Raw genomic sequence first — 13,785 nt, forward strand, 5'->3', positions numbered from 1 at the left:
GGGAATTTTTCAAACCTAAAATAAAAATCTTTCTAATCAATATTTATTTAATTATATAAATTAATTAAATTTTGGAAGAAAGAATCTTTATAGTGTGGTAAAGGGAATATTCAGACACAACAAGCTCGAAAAGACCGTGTTTTCCCACCCTTGTGTGCGTTGAAGATGTTTCCTCTTGTGCCTTATGGTCCATGTATCTGGCATTTCCTATACCAAACCAACAGGGTTCCTTCGCATTTAAATTTATAGGGAAGTGTGGTCACTGCATATGCACTGGGCTAATGGGAGCCCGCAAAGAAGCATCAATAGAGGCGTCATTTTTTTTTCATTGAGATTGACAAGTTATTTCGGCCCCATATGTCTGGACATAAAGGCCACACTCTCCATAGAATCCATTTACTCAAAATTTATTTTGTATCCCATGTGATTGAATAAACTACTTAAATTTCCTACTGAATATAGTAATGTTACGTTTTTCATATAATTTTTATTTTACTTTCAAAGGAAATGGTTTTTCTTTTGATGCAAAACCACATTCAAGCTAGAAAGGGGGCCAGCAAAGGGGCCATTTGGCCACATCTATTACTAACCATTAACCTATTAATACTATATTTTAAGAAGGGGTAGGAGCGTCGAGTCAACGACCTTCCCTGAATGTACGAAAGAAGAGAATTGGTTGCAAAGTAAAATGAAATTCAATAACAACTATATTTTAAGAAGGGGGAGGAGCATCGAGGCATCTTCCCTAAACTTACGCAAGAAGAGAATTGGTTGCAAAGTAAAATGATATTTAATTGTTAGGACTTTTATGTGGGCTTAACTGACACTGATTGACCTATTGGGCCCAAGAGAATAAGGACCACTCTAATTAGGAAACTTCTAACCCTATTCTACTGTGCGAGTGGAATAAAGTTTAGGGATTCTATTATATATAGAATATTGACAGTCCCTGCATCCGTTACTCACATAATAATATTTTGAGAGCACTGCTTTCTCACAAGAGCTAGTACTGAGACAGAGAGAAGATCCCAAAGTAAGAGGCTGCAGAAGATCTCAGTAGAAGGACCCATATTGCGTGGTTCTTCATCACAGTTTATGGTGCAATCATCAACCTTGATTTAGGGACTTCATTCACGGTCAATGGGTATGTGATCGATTCCTTTCTATTATTCATTCTTATATTTTATACACTGTCAGACATTCTAATGATTCTAGGATTTAGAATCACTAACAATTAGTATCAGAGCCTACCCTATGGTGCTAGAATCAAAAAATTATTTTAAAAAAAATTATAAGGTTTGGGTTCCAACTTATGAAAATCATTGTCTTACTCGGCTTAAATGTCTCGTATGAGAATACTTTATACATGAAAGTTATAGAGCACGAGAAGACGATCACGGCAGTATGTCGCATGTCACCAAAAACCATCGAACTAGCTAGCACACGCCAATGAAAACCTACTATTGTAGGAGAAAGAAAAAATATATTTTTTTTTCTTAAAAAAAAAAAAATTGCAATGGCAAGTCATAACTGGGTTAACTCGGTAGGGTTTCCGAGTTAACCCGGAGGTGTAGTGGGTTAACCCATTACCAACCCTATTTGACTCGGTCAAAGGTTGATCGGGTTGTTGACCACTCGACCCGAAGACTCGAGTTCTAACCCAAATAACTGACCCAACGACCTAGGTTTTGACCCGAATTCCTGACTCGAAGATCCCAATTTTAACCTAGAACTAACATATCCAAACCGAATTAGACCATTTGGCCGAACCGTTGGTTTGGGCGAACCAGATTGATTTTGATCCATTTTTTCTGCAACTTCAAATGGCTCATACAGGCAAATGGTGAAGAATTTTTTACCTTGATTTTTTGCGTTGAGTCCAATCTTTTATGCTCTTCGTTTTGATATATTATGAGCTTAGTTTTGGTAAAATTTTATGATCTATTTTGTATAAGTTACAAATATGAGTGTTTTATGATTTTTCATAATTTTCCTATTAATTGGAAGAAATAAAAGAAAATCAGCTCATACATTACTTACATATCAGAATATGAACTTGTTTATTGGTAATGATAGTTCATGTTTTGTTTATGAATATTTTTTTATTCATGCTTAAGCAATCCCACTTTTAGTTGTCAGAATGAATTTATAGATTATTGTAGTAAGATTGGATGGAATCCACCAAAGTGGTAAAATTCAACTTTATTGTAATAAAATACAAATCAAAGTTCTTCTTTGTTTGAAAAGACAGAGAATAATGGTTGATAGCAAGGTTGTTAATATTCACCCAAAGGTGACATTATCAAAGAGAAATTAAAGTTAAAGTAAGTAGTGAAAAATAAATTAGGGATTTCTCAACCTAGAAGATGCTGTCCATCCAAAGATGGTGGTATTTGTATGAAAATTAGAAGAAGTCTCGCAGTAATAGTGGAAACTTGAGTGGACCAGTATGTTTCAGACCCAAAGGTCAGGAATGTAGTTCCGGTTGACATTCTTGAAGTAATTGATAATTGAGCATTGTAATGTTTAATTTTGCAAATAGTTATATGCTTATTCTTTTATATATATGTCTGTATATTGAATAGAATATTCTTTATTGAAATATTTAATAAGATATTTTTTTAGTTTTGGTGTACTTGATATTCCTAAGCTTACTGGGATAATTTTAACAAATGGATGGAAGACTTAGAGGTCTACATGATTCTCAAGGACTTAGACCTGTGTACTAGAACCACCAAACCAGCTGAACCTACTGCAGCCAGTACCCAAACTAAGAAAGGGGATTATGACAAGTGGGTCACTGCAAACAGAAAGTCTTTGGCTGTTATTAAAAGTGTTTTGCCTGAGTCTATCAATAATAGTGTTGCTAAAAAAGACACTACTTCTGAGTATTTGACTGCAATAAAAGCTAAGTTTGATAGCTCTAAGAAATCACAGGCTCACGATTTTATGAGCCAATTGACTGGGGCTAGATTTTATAAAGTAAGAAGTGCTCGAGAGCATATACTGGAACTGGTTTCCCTAGGAAACAAGATTAGAGGTATAGGTATTAATTTTGATGATGACTTCATGGTCATCATTGCTTTGAACTCTCTACCTGAGAGCTACAAGACTCTTAAGACTACTTATAATGCATTGAAGAATGATGGTATGAATCTATCTTTAGTATGTTTTGAATCTTGCTTGTTTAATGTATCAATTGATTCATGATGGTTAGATTATGCATCACTTATTCACATCACTCATTCCTTATAGGGGTTCCTAAGCAGGAGGGTGCCAAAAAAGGATGAAGTGATGGTGTTCGTGGGTAATGGAGCTAGAGTTGAAGTGAAAGCCATAAGAACTATTAGATTATTTTTTCATTCATACTTATTCGTTGATTTGAAGGACGTTGTTTATATTCCCTCTATAAGGAGGAATTTGATTTCATTTTCTTGATTTTGTTCAGACGATTGTTCTGTTAATTTTAATCAAGTTGGTTTTTTCTTATTACATGATTCAATCTCTATTGGTAATGGTATTCTTGTTGATGGGATTTATAGATTGGATTATAATTCTTCATGAGTTCTGATTGTGGGAGTGAAATGCTCTCTGATTGATGAGAAATCCTCTATGTTATGACATAGAGGGTTGGCCCATATTTCAATAAAGAGGATGAAAAGATTGATAAAGGAAGGGATATTAGAAAATATTGATTTTTAGGACATGGGAACATGTATAGATTGCATTAAGGGAAAAATGACAATTTTCAGGAAAAATGATGCTACTCACAGTATTGAAGTATTAGACCTCATTCACACTGACATCTGTGGGCCTTTTCCTATCCCTACACTCACTGAGCACCGTTATTTCATAACTTTTATTGATAATTGGTCAAGATATGGGTATATCTTCCTTATCAGTGAGAAATCTAGTGCTCTAGATGTTTTCAAGTTTTTTAAAGCTGAAGTTGAACTTTTTCACTCTAAGAAGATCAAAGTGGTCAGATCCGATAGGGGTGGAGAATATTATGGGAGAAGTGGTGCTTTTAAGTAGTTGCTTGGTCCTTTTATAAAATTCTTGCAAGAACATGAGATATCTCCTCAATATTCCATGCTTGAAACACCTCAACAGAATAGAGTAGTGGAAAGAAAAAATCGTACTTCGAAAGACATGGTCCATTCTGTGGTGTGCAATACCACCTTACCAGAATCCTTATGGGGAGAGGCACTTAAAACTTCTGTTTATCTTCTCAATAGAGTGCCAAGCAAGTCTGTGAATAAGACTATCTACGAACTCTGGAATGGCAAAATGCCTAGCCTTAGACACTTGCGAGTGTGGGGATGTCAGGCAGAAGCCAAAGTCTTTAAGCCTCAAGAAAAAATTTTTGACTCAAAGACTACAAGTTGCTATTTTGTGGGATACCCAGAGAGGTCTAAAGGGTATAGATTCTATTGTCCTGGCCCAGGACATAAAATTGAAATGACCATTCATGCTAGATTTGTTGAATGCAATGAAGAATCTAGAACACCTCGTGATTTCTCTTTTGAAGAGGGGGAGTATGACACCTTTGAGATATCACCTGTTGAGTTGAGAAATTCACTTCTTAATCTTAATCCCATACTGTCTGATGATATAGTCACTCAAACTCCAACTAAATATGACTTGCAAATTGGGACAGATATTGCTATTGCAAACCCACCGTCACCTCCTGATACTATTGATATTGCAGTCTTCCACCTGAATCTGTAAGGAGGTCTACTAGAGTGCACCGTCACCTCCTGATACTATTGATTATGCTTCTTAATTGAATGAGCATGAGTTTGACATAGGACAAGAGGAAGACCCTGTTACTTTTCTTCAAGCAGTTAATCATAAGCATTCAGACAAATGAGTAGAAGCAATGAAGAAAGAGCGGTCATCCATTAGCAACAATAGAGTATAAGAATTAGTACAAATTCCAAGGGATTGCAAGGCTATTGCATCCAAGTAGTTTTTAAAATCAAGACTGATTCTCAAAGTAGAGTAGAACACTACAAAGCTAGACTTGTGGCAAAGGGTTTTACTCAGCGAGAGGGGATAGATTACAAGAAAACCTTCTCACCTGTCTCATCAAAGGATTCATTCAGAATTATCATGGTCATTGTTGCCCATTTTGACCTAGAGTTACATCAGATGGATGTGAAAACAGTATTTCTGAATGAAGAGCTATCATAGCAGGTGTACATGAGACAACTAGAAAGTTTTGAGGAAAATGATAAAGAGGACTTTGTTTTGATGTTAAAAAAATCTCTTTATGGGTTAAAGCAAGCATTTCGACAATGGTACTTAAAATTTGATCGAGTTGTGACTTCTTTTGGTTTTGTAGAGAATCCAATCGATCAGTGCATATATCTAAAGCTCAGTGGGAGTAGTTTCATCTTTCTTGTGCTCTATGTGGATGACATTCTGTTGGCTAGCAGCAACAAGACCTTATTGATGGAGACCAAGGGTTTTCTATCAGAAAACTTTGAAATGAAGGACATAGGTGAAGCTAGTTATGTACTTGGAATCGATATTAGTCATGATAGGCTGTGGGGGCTACTTGGGCTATCACAATGGGCATAACTTAATAGAGTTTTAAAGAAGTTCAACATGTCTAAATATTCTGGTGGTGAAGCACCCATCAGTAAAGGAGACAAGTTGAATAAGCAACAATATTCAAAGAATGAATTGAGAGGAGCTCAATGAATGACAAGCCTTATGCCTCTGCCATTAGAAGTTTGATGTATGCACAAGTTTGTACTCGCCCTGACATTACCTTTGCAATCAGTGTAACTTGACAGGTTTCAATCTGATGATGGTCTAGCTCATTGGACTACAGCTAAGAAGGTCTTGTGTTATCTACAGCGGACAAAGGACTTCAAGGTAATGTTCAATAAATCTGAGAAATTTGAAGTTGTGGGGTATTCTGACTCGGACTTCAATGGGTGTACTGATGATAGTCTACCTCTAGATACATTTTTGTACTGGAAGAAAGAGCTATTTCTTGGAAGAGTGCCAAACAAACTATTTTAGCTTCATCCACTATGCAAGCTGAGTTTGTGGCACTTTATGAGGCTACCAAGCAGACAGTGTGGCTGAGAAATTTCATATTTAAACTGAAGATTGTAGACTCCATCTCTAAGCCTTTGCATTTGTGGTGGGACACTATTTCTGTTGTTTTCTTTGCAAAGAACAATAAGAGATCAAGCAGCTCCAAACACATTGAGATTAAATATCTTCTGGTTAGTGAGAAGATTAACACTGGGGAGATCGTTGTTGAGCATATTGTTACTGAAGAGATGGTTGTTAATCCTCTAACTAAAGCTCTTCCAGTGGGAGTTTTTAAGGCTCATGTTTCTAATATGGGTGTGATGGAATCTTTTAATTTGCTTGTTTAGTGGGGGTTTATTTATCCTTAGTGGTATTGTAATAAGCATTATTTTGTTAAATCATACATTATAAGCACAATTTATATTGAGGATGTTTGCTTTCCAGTATAGTGTTCATTTATATTCTCTCTCATCATATTATTGTATGATTATTGTGATTTACTTTGATATATCACAGTTAATAGCGGTGTTTAGCCAAGTTTCGTGATTTATGACGGTATTTAGCCTAAATCTATGGAGATGGTTGTTAACCATAGGCAGTATGCCAAAGTGAGATATTAATACAAGAAAAATGTGATTTGCCTAAGTATTGATCAATCTCAAAGTTCTCTATCTGTGAGGTTCTCAAGGTAGGCTGATCTTTAGATCAGGAAATGACCTATAAGGAAGGATAGCTCTTATGTGATCACAGTTATGATATATATATATATATATATATATATGTTTCCAGGCGATTTGAATTGATAATTTTCTATTGTTTGTAACATTAGATAGTTATATGCCGTATATTGAGGTGTATTTTCTACTATTGTTCAACAATAAAGATTATTGATTGGATCAAAGTTTGTTTTGAGGGGTATTCAGTCATGGGATTATTTGGCCAGATGTCAATGGGAAGACATCAGTATCAGTATAGCCCAAGTGGGAGATTGTTAGGACTCTTATGTGGGCTTAACTGACATTGATTGACCTATTGGGCCCAAGAGAATAAGGACCACTCTAATTAGGAAACTTCTAACCATATTCTACTGTGGGAGTGGAATAGGGTTTAGGGATTCTATTATATATAGAATACTGACAGTCCCTGCAGTCGTTATGTAATACCCTACTTCTTAAACCTGGTCTGATTACACGGTTAACCCGGTTTAACTATGCAGGACCCGAACCGGAGAGAGTTAGAGCGGGTTCCTTATGGACTATGATGGCAAGGGTGACCTTAAACACCGGATGGCCCGACAAGTCTGAACCAGTGCCAGAAGAGACGGGAATACCCAAGTCGTGTACATGCACCTATCATAAGGCCATGTACGGATAAAGCAGGTATGTAACTGTATATTGAGGTGCATACGTATATGACGTCGTATGCCAAGAGTGAGATTCGCGCCGAGGCCCAAACTCTGTCAAAATCCCAAGTTTTGGCCCTCAGATGGGCAGACAGGTGGGCGCATCCACCCACCTGAGTGACTCACCCATGTGAATTACTTAGTATTTTAAAGAAGTAAATATAGCATTTATACTTTTCTTTTCTTTTCTCATTTATGACACTCGTACGTTGGTGAGAAGAGTAAAGAGGAGAGAGAAAAGAAAGGGAAGAAGAAGAGAAGAGAAGGAAGAGGAAGAAGAGATGGATTTCAGCGACGCCGAGGCTTGATCTCTCCATTCCGGCGCCGGAAGAGTGATCTTCAACACTAGATCTACATTTAGAGGTAAGCAAGGTTTGGGTTCCTTAAACCTTCGCCATACCCGAGTAAAACTCTTGATTTGGGTAGGGTTTCTTGAGATCTTGTAAATCCCCCTTGAAATGATGAATCTAAGGTTTAATAGATGATTTATGTGTTGATCTTGAAGGATTTGAAGGAGTATTTACAAGGTTGGAGAAGCATTGTAGATTTGAAGTGATTTTTGGGGTTTTAAGGTGTTCTTGAGCAAAGAAGGTAAGATGGCTTCCCATTCCTTAAATCTAACCTAGATCTAGGTTAGAACCATCCTATAAGACCTTGAATGTGTGAAGAATGGGTTTGAAAAAGCCCCATTTGAATCCCCAAAGATTGGGGGAAGTTGGGAAGAAACAGCAGGTTTCCCACCAAGATCGGTGGGCCAAACCGGTGGGCCACCCTGCTCGCCAGTCTTAGCAGACCCCCTGGCCCAATCGGTGGGCCAGACCGACGGGCTGACCTACCCACCGGTCCAGACCGGTGGGTCTGACTGGTGGGTCAGATAGGTGGGCTGTCCGACCCACCTGAGAGGCTCCAAATGTGATTCTTACGTCCGATTGGACCCAAATCGGACGTGCGACCTTCTTTTAACATTCTAAACATGATTTTGTCATCGGATCTTGTTAATTTTGATCCTAAGATGGTGAAATACTAACCCCGCTCACTCATGTTAGGTTCACCAAATCCTACGCTTCTCGCATCGGATCTCACCCGTACCGAACGGGAATCCTTGTACACTACAGGTAAGTGGGGAGATGACGTTTGGCCTTGTTTCAAGGCATTGTTTGGCATTCATTCAATTGTATCTAGTCTAGTCATGTCATCATGAAAATGCTATGTAGATTAGTCATCCTCACATTGTTATACATGAGTGTTGTGTTTATTTTCTAAATTGCCAAGTGATAATATGCTTCTGTGATGAATGTGGACATCATTGTGCATGATGCATAAATAGACTAGACGCCATAGTCGGCTTGGAAACAAGTGCATTGGTGGCCCGTGGTATGGGACGCGATGGCACTATGCAATCATACTATTGTCATATAGGAGCATGCGGTTTAGGATTTTCACCTTCTCGTGCTACGACCCTTCCCAACAGGGGTTAAGGTGTTGGGTTACCATTTGGGGGGAAGCAGTGGTCGCAATTGTCGGGTCACTGTGGCGGTTAGACATAACTCCCGGCGGGTCATTAGGACAGTCGGCAACCCCGGTGGTATATTCAAGAGGGCCAATCGTACTGATTTTAAATTAATGGAGTCAGCACCTTTAATTTCAGTCATTTACTTTTCTGTTGAGAGCCGATGGTCGGCATGTTTTTACTTTTCCGAGTACTCACGGTGGGCCTTCTCCGACAGCCCTATGGGCGTATCGCGGGATGGAGTTCGCGGCTCGTACCCGGAGTATACGCGCACTGTGGTTGTAGTAGCACTAAACTAAAGACTTAGTAATGTTGCTTAAGTGGATGTGATTTAAAATGTAATGCATAACATATAGTGCATATGGTTGTGATTGTTGTGTGGACTGTTGTGTGGTCCATCTTTCCACTTACTGAGCTAGTGAGCTCATTCCACGTGTGCACCTCTTTTTAGATGATTTTGCAGGTCATCCATCTGAAGAGCACAGGTCGGGTCCCACGATTGAGTTCCTTGAAGAGGACTGGTGGGCCCCTGAAGAGTTAGAGCACGACACTGATTGCTCGTGCGAGAGTTGTGCTGCGGGACCGCAGTTCTGATGCCAAGCTGAGCTCCACTTTTGAGGCCGAGCTGAGCTCTACCATGTGATGCCGAGCTGGGCTCAACCTTTGATACCGAGCTGGGCTCTAGGCTTGATACCGAGCCGAGCTGTATACTCTGATTTTGTATGGTTTCCTTTTTGTACTTGATATGTGAATTGTACTTTTATTGTGTAATTTTCATGCCTTCAGGCCCACATGTATATAACTATTGTATCACAATTCGGGTATCAAGTATTAGGGGAATATTCACAGGTAAACCAAGTCTTCCGCTGATCTGATGAGCTTTTATTAGTTGTGTATATGTTGTGGTGGAATACAGTATCAGATGATCCTGACAGATTTGCGTTAACCGGTGTTAACCCAGTCACTGGCTTGATTCGGTGTGAACGGGGTGTGACACGTTACTCGCATAATAATATTTTGGGAGCACTGCTTTATTACAAGAGCTAGTGCAGAGACAGAAAGAAGATCCCAGAGCAAGAGGCTGTAGAAGACCTCAGTAGAATGACCCATATTGCGTGGCTCTTCATCACAGTTCGTATTGCAAGCGTCAACCTTGATTTAGAGACTTCATTCACGCTCAACGGGTATGTGATCGATTCATTCTTGTATTCTATACACTGTAGGTCATTCTAATGATTCTAGGATTTAGAACCACTAACATTAGTAACAACTATATTTTAAGAAGGAGAAGGAGCATCAAGTCAACAACCTTCCCTAGCTTACACAAGAAGAGAATTGGTTGCAAAGTAAAATGAAATTTAATAACAATGGTTTTGAATTAGTGATATAGTCAGGGTAATGGATATAAATTTTTTTTTTTTTTTTTTGGTTCTTTTATGAATAAAGATTGTTTCATTGAAATTTGAAAAGTTCATTTCTTTTCCCTTTAAGTTACCTTAAATTCAATATGTTGACCTCTTAACAAAATATATATCAGTTTGTTTTAGCCAAGCCTTGTAAAACAGAGCATTTAGGGAGAGACTGAACTGCATTGTTCAACTCTAAGACTCAGCCAAGCCATAAATTGTACATTTATCTCAACTCCAGCAGAATGGCCTCTACAAACCGGATTCAACGACCAGGAATGCTCAAACACACAGGCCAACGCATTAAGTGCAGCCCAAGGCATTTCGATCACCGTTGTTCGCCTCCACCATTGCATGAAATCTCAGTTGATGTAGTAAGTTTCAACATACATGAACTCTTCTCCCCTCAATCATTTGATTCCTCTGATTCTTCCTGTCACTCTGATTCCTTCACTACTTGCGGATCCCAACTCTGATATGTTACACACTTTCTACTGACTATAAAAAACTCCACCCTTATCCACCCCATGACAGTTCTTTTTGGAAGATGACGTCGAATCCTATTCAAGATAATTATAAACCTCGAGATAAACTAATTTGGGTAGAGGAATGGTTTTCTTGGCTCTATTGGAGCGATTATTGGCAGCAACAGAGATTTTTCTGGCTCTATCGAAGAGCTTCCTGGCTCCATCACAGAGCTTCTTGGCGCGCAGCTCTCCTTGGCTCCAATCTGCCAAGGATATTGAAAATTTACTACCTCTAAATATTAATTTACTCCAATATCTCATTTTGTAAGTATACAAGTGCTTAAAATTTTGAAAGTATAGGGGGAATTCTACAAAAAAACAATGAAGTACATGAGGACTCACAATCTACTATCTGGGTTCCTTCTCAAAAAAAAAAAAAATTCTCCTTATTAAGAAGGCATCCACAGGTTAATTGCTCTAAAAAGTATAAATCCTTGTAGCTTGTGATAAATGTTTTTTGTTGAGTTCCTACAGCTTTTATACCATCTAAAAAAATTTGCTCAACAAACTGTAGCACATACATAGCCATTCATATATTTATACTCTATATAGTAGTCAGATCAGTTTAGTCACAGGTGATTTGCTTCCATATTTCTGTATCACATGTGCTTCGCATGACCTAAACCACCCACATGATATCAGGCCTATTTTGCATTAATTGAAATTGTGAAATTCTCAAGTTATTTAAATCATTGTTGATCTAATCATCTAACATGCATGATAGATATATGATTTAGATTTTTTTTTTTTTTTTTGCCTTTTTCTTTTTTGGGCAAGATCCATTATTACCTTTGTAACTAATGTATTCAATAAATGGGTCAACTATTGATTTAATGGATAATGATGGTTTAAAACCCAACACCCAACATCCCCCCGCCCCACAAAAAAAAAAAAAATATATATATATATATATATATATTGAGAGAAAAGGAATAAAATAAGGTTATTATATGGGCCCTGTCTTTGCCATATATGGGTGTGTGCTTGGGTTTCATTGAGGACCCAACACTAAGGTTAATTTTAGATTCAAAAAAATGTGGAAACTAATTGAACAATGAGATTATAAGTTACAAAAATACTATTTCACTGTAATGGAATGACATAGTATTTCTGTAAGCTTTGTCACATTGAAGCTTGAACAATGACATAGTATTTCTGTAAGCTTTATCACATTGAAGTTTGAACACAATTTTAAAGCATTTACCTACTTGTTTTTGGCTAAAAAGTTGAGCCATAAAAGAGATGCAGGGTCCTCTGTCACTGGAACCGAAGTATCAAACTAGGTGAAAGTTTTATTTCACAAGGGGAGGAAGAACCCCCTCATCCTTGATGATGTAACCACGTGATGGGAGATGATCAACGGTACAGGAGCCCATGGTGAAGAAAGGTGAATGGAAACTTAGTCCTTCAAACTATGATCTCTAATCTCGCAAGTCACCATGGATATCGAATGTTGGAGCATTACCAATACTTGTACATATAAGGACCCTAGAAAGATAATGAATACTTGATAGAGAATAAAATCCCTTATATCCATTATGCGTTATGATCTTCTTTCACTCACCCCCCCCCCCCCCCCCTCTCTTTTTTGATAAGCAAGTGAATTGTATTAAGAAAGAAAGAAAAAGTATACAGAAAAAGGCATCACTATCCGCCTATCTCCTCTACTAGTCTAGACTTTTGGAATAGAAACATGTGCATAGGAGAATCATTAGTTAAAAAATGATTTTTGTTTTATTCCTTTCTTTGCCTAGTTACTTGTTCCACCTAATGCCATGATAATTTTCTCAATGCATCAAATTCCAGAGAATTAGGCAGGATTGGGGAGAGGTGGACCTTGAAGCAATAGTAAGGTTGCTTCATTGCGACCTAATTGTCACTTGTTCGAATCTAAAAATAATCTCTCCATTAAATGGAGACAAGGCTGCAGATGTTATGAACTTCCCCAGACTCCATAGTGGCAAGAGCCTTGTGCATTGAATAGGCCCTTTTTATAGCAAGTATTAAAGAATTAAAAATTTTTGAAACGTGTTGATACCATGGATCTACTATATGAAACAGTGGAGATATAAATGCTTTTAACTCTTCTTGGTCACTTGCCGCATCTGTCTTGGCATGCCTTCTCCATGTGCAGGCATCTTTTTCTTTTCTTGGGGTAAGATTCATAACATAATATCACTTGGTGTTGTATGTTTATGAGAAAGAGCAGCAGTAGCTATGCTTATTTGCACTTTTAGAAAATTAAGTGAATCATCAAACTGTTCATGAAATTCTAACCCATATCAGTAGCGTCACCGCTCCTTAGTCCTTAGTCCTTAGTCCTTAGGCATCTGTTGTCTACAAGTAAAACCCATACAAAAAGAAGAGAGAGAACTCAGCCCATCCGCGTTTCCTATGCCAGACACACGAAAAAAAAAAAAAAATAGAGCCAGGGACGGACATCTTTTCACAGCCCACCCCCACTTCTCCATGTATCTTTGCGTGGGGAATGCAGTCAGGCAGAATTCTCTTCTCTGAAAAGAAACAAGTGGAATCTTCGTAAAGATTATATAACCTTAAAAATTTCTATTTACATGGTTATTTCATAATTGAACCTAAAAAATGATTTTAGGTTGATCCGGTTCCCACAGATTCCAATCAATTCCTAGACTATTCCAATCCAATCCAGGCCAAAACGGTGGAGGTTTATCCCATGCCCAGTTCCAGGTTTTCAAAACCTTGCATATAGTCCTCACTTCTCACCACCCAATGGCACTAACTAACACCGACTTTTTTTTTCCCTCAGATTAAGATGAAAGTTTTCCTTCACCCAAAGAATTTCTTCAAACACATTTGTGATCCCATCATTACTCCCCCTCCTATTGACAAAGGTGCGAAATACCCTGA

This window comes from Macadamia integrifolia, chromosome 3 (genome assembly GCF_013358625.1).
Source record: "Macadamia integrifolia cultivar HAES 741 chromosome 3, SCU_Mint_v3, whole genome shotgun sequence".
Lineage (NCBI taxonomy): Eukaryota > Viridiplantae > Streptophyta > Magnoliopsida > Proteales > Proteaceae > Macadamia > Macadamia integrifolia.